Raw genomic sequence first — 4,663 nt, forward strand, 5'->3', positions numbered from 1 at the left:
CCTTCAAACTGATTGAAAGAGATACGTGGGTAAACAACACATTCTCGGCAGTGGAATGCATTGCCACCAACTGTAATGGAAGCAAAGACCTTGTAAGATTATAAATGGCGGGTTAGAGGGGAGGACAGATACAGTACATTATACAAACTAAATGCTGCTTTGAGCAAAGCATGGCAACACCCAAACAAACAAGTGCAAAATATCATTTGTAAGGAACATGAAGCTTCCCTCTTCATGATCCAGAGCTAAGCTCACCTCTCACAGATAGGGATTAGGAAGGGACTTTCATTACGGGGAGGGTATTTTGTAACTCCTTGCTCCAGGACCTTTTGCACCTTCCTCTGACATAGCTGGCATTGGCCATTGTCACAATCAGGGTGCTCAATTGTGTGAGCCAAGCAACTGATCTGGATGAGTTGTTCTGTTCCTGTGAATTAAAGACTTGGTAATACCTCGTTGACCACATTGAGAAAGTATTTTATTAAGATTTTTTAGACAAATGGGTTCTTTATTTGCATTCTATTTAGAGTTTAGAAATGAACTGCATGCCTTATTGTACAGGTTCTGTATTCCCCTTCTTCCATTTCTTATTTTTAAAAACACTGTATATAAACAGGGCCATATGTTCTCTGATGCTTATTACCTACATGAAATCATACTGATCTCTTTGTGAAATCACATTTGTCTGCTGTGGGGATCATTATATCATAAACAGGACATAATTCAGGAGGGGAATAAGAAGCTGGAACAGATGGACTCCTTGAAAACAAAAGGATGCTTTTCTCATGCATATGTCCTGAATGCTAAAGTAAAAGCAAGAAGAAAGAAAGTATCATAATCATGCAGAATGTCACACTAGTTTAACTGCAATATCCTTATTGTTCTGTTGAGGAGGGTCAGAACTTGCTAATACTTGTGCCTGTGTCTAATGCTTGCTAAGGAGATTCTCAATTTTCTGTTTAGGGGAAAGCAGCCTTAGGGAGAGCCCAGATCTGGTCCTAAATGTGAAAAAGAAGATAAATGTCTTATTGGACCACAGCAATAATCAAATTAAAGTGTAAAGATTAATTTTATCATTTAGGAGAAACATTTTTTCCCCTTCTGCTTCTTGTTTAAGGATTTTGACACGCTTATCAACGTTATTGCCACACTTTTGCGTCTCATAAAATACTAACGCATATTTTCCTTTGGGGAAAGTCTAGAATAAGTCGTCTGTGAGCAGCACTGAATATTTGCCTCTCAGGATGTGTTCAGTGTGATACTGGTATGTGTATGGAGAGGAGTGAAGTTGTCTTGGTTGTGTGAGAGATTCAGAGCTGGGAATTTAAGGCTATGTTAGACACAGTGGGCACATCTACACAAAATGCTTTACAGCATAGCAGGCTAATATGCTGTGCAGTAAAGGGTCACTGCCTACACGTGTGTTTTAATTAGAACACAGTAGATTAATTTACTGTGCTGCCTGATAGTTACATCAGAAACTCCTGGAAGATAGTTTCAGGCTGAACATTAGGGAAAACTTCTTTACAACTAGGGTGTCCAGACTATGGAACAAGCTCCCCCCAGAGGTGGTGCAATCATCTACCCTAGAGGTCTTCAAGAGAAGACTGGATGGTCACCTGGCTGGGGTGGTCTGACCCCAGATGTCTTTCCTGCTCATGCAGGGGGCTGGACCCAATGATCCTTCGGGGTCCCTTCCAGCCCTATGATTCTACAAGTGGTATCCAGCAGCGCAGTAAATTCCTGTGCTTAAAGGCAAGCATAGACAATGTCAGGATTAGTTTAGTCAAGCTCAAATTGAGCCAGAATATATTCAGTCACATTAACTGTACGTGCAGATGTACCCAGGGATGCCCAATCCTAGTGCCATCATTTACTCAGTGTCAGGGAAAGATAGGAGAAGCCTGATATGGCATTAAATGTCACTGGGTGCATTTACACGAGATGCTTTAAGCGCAGTAGACTAATTATACTGTGCATTAGCATGGCAGGCAAAAACTGAGCTAATGTGCAGTAGAATTAATCTACTGCGCATTAGCATCACCAAAAAAGTGTGCACTGGTACTAAGGCGCAGTAGCACCAATTACGGTGCATTAAGGTAGTACCTGGAATTACAGATACAAAACTTAATGTGCCATGATTACAGTGCATTAATGAAATGTGAGAGGCTAAGGCCCACATTTTTGGCCATTTTGAGCAGTCAACTTTATTGTTATAGTTTATTGTCTGTATTGTACTGGCAACTAGAGACCCTTCACCCCAGATGAAGGCCCATTGTGCTAGCCACTGTACAGATGTACATAGTTACAGATATTCTCTACTCTAGAGACTTCACAATCTCAGTTGGCAAGATGAACAAAACATGGGAAAAAGGCAACAACCATATCCCAGATTTAGTGTAAATGATTTTTACTAAGGGCAGCTACACAAGATTCAGTAGAAGTGGGATTAGAGCTCAGGGCTGACCTGACTTGCCCAGTCCCATGCATAGTCCTTTGCCCCATGCTAACTCTCCATAGTCAGAGGGCGCAGCAGCTGAATCACAGCATGACTTCAATATACTGGTATTGACATTTTTTGTACATCACTGGGACAAATGGTGGTAGTAGTGGTGGGGGGTGATAAAGCAAGGTTCAGTGAAAGAAGGGCAGATTTCAGTTAGACAAAAAAAGTATGTCAAGCAGAGTGACTTAGAATGAATTGTCCAACAGCCCATTTGGGCCTCTTCTCATTGATTTCATTGTACTGCTGAGATGTCCAGGCTCAGCCCAAGAGCTCAGTCATACACTGCAGCCTTAAAAGGACTCTCTGCCATAAAATCTGCCCTACACTTCTAGGTCCTATATTTTGCTTTTTTTGTGTGTGCATCCAATCCTAATCCCTTCAGTTGTAGAGACATCTGGACTAGGGCTAGAGAAAACGCCTCAACTCCCAAATCTCATGCTGTCTCCCAGCCTGCCTCTTTCAGCTCTCATTTCCCACTCCTCTCTCCTTCAGCTGACATGTCCTTCCAGCTCTCATTTCCCACTCCTGCAAAACATGGCTATTAATACTGCCTTATTTCACGGAGCTGTGACAAGGTGGGACTAGTTAACGTACATATAGATCTCTCCAGTGTATGTTAACAACCCTTGCATGGGTGGGACAGGGACAGCATTCTTGCCCCATTTTGCCTGTGGCAGGTCAGGGTGGCTCTGGGGCAACATGCCTGATGGTTGTGCAACAGTTGTGCAGTTTTAGGAATGGGTTAGACAAGGCTTTATATGGGTTAGTTTAGAGCAGCGGTGCTTAACCCTTTGGCCCTGAGTGGCGTAGGGTTGGGCCGTGGGCCAGACTGGGCTCCATGCAATCTCTGCCTGGCCCCATACTGGATCCCCTGCCACCATGTGCGCTTGGTCTAGCATGCAGGGCAATGGTATCCAGCCCAGGGGGCTCCCCCTCACGTCCAAGAAATTTGACAGCAGGGGAGTGGCAACCAAATTTCCAGACCCATGGGGAATCCCAGAGGCCTGATGACATGACTTTGGGGACTGGATTTGGTCCAGTGGTGGTGGGTTGAGCACCAGTGGTTTAGATGGTGGATCCTGCTTCCAGCTGGCAGTTGGACAAAATGCAACTTCTGTAGCTCCCTGCCAGGCAGGTGTTTCTAGGAGCCTGCGGCTCAACACAAGAGGCAAGGATTTCTCTGGGCCTGGTGCTGAGGGGCCTACAGTGCTGAGCCGCAGGGTAACGGCACCAGCTTCCACTGCATCAGCTGCATAGCTGGGATAGAGATGGGCAAGTTTCTGACTATGAGGCATTCGTCATCAGGTCACTGATGACTGCAGATTTCCTTTGCGTTATGCCGTCCATGCGTTCCTGGAAAATGGTGCGTAACTCGAATTTGCACACTGGGAGCCCGCTTTACCATGTCACAAATAGGGATATGTTGCAAAGCTTCGATTGTACTGCCCCCCGCCCCCGACTCATTTCTACCGCTTTTACAAGACCATTTTGGTACTCACCCACGGCAGACGGCGTGCACAAGCATAGGGCCGTGATGAATGTTTAGTGGCAACTACAGACACACGTGTGGCAGACAAGGAGCGAGGAGCACAGACCCACGCAGGAGACTGTTTTGGTGCGTGTTGCTGCCACACTGATCACATATGACTGGATTTACCTCGCACAGAGTGAACTATTCGCATAAAAGGGGTCATCACGGAAAAGTGAACTTGCACATACTGAACGAGGGAAGCCTGTACACCGATATTTCAGGGCTCTATCTATCCTCTGGGGGTGTTTCCCAGGCTCTGCTGGTTGCCCCGCCCCGTGCTGTATATCTCAGGGTGCTCTGAAGCCGCCCCAGAGGCCCTGAGAGTGCTGCAGCCATGGCTGGGCTTGAGCCAACGCTCCTGACCCCTCGAGAAGTCGCCAACTCCCGCGAGAACGGGCGGGAGGAGGTGGAGCCTCGCTGAGCGCCCTGCTCCTCGCAGCACTGTGCGGCGGAAGGGGGCGGGGCCTCGCGGGAGGAGCTCCCAGACCCGACATCTCGCGAGAGCCGCACCGTGTACTCTTCTCACCCCCCAGAGCCGAGGAGTCTCGCGAGAGGGGGCGGGGTGGGGCCTGGCGCCAAGCTCCTCCCCCTTCCCGGCGCTGGTGCCGGCGAGCGCGGCCTGCGGG

Source organism: Gavialis gangeticus, unplaced genomic scaffold (genome assembly GCF_001723915.1).
Source record: "Gavialis gangeticus isolate Ggan-Ray unplaced genomic scaffold, GavGan_comp1, whole genome shotgun sequence".
Classification (NCBI taxonomy): Eukaryota; Metazoa; Chordata; order Crocodylia; family Gavialidae; genus Gavialis; species Gavialis gangeticus.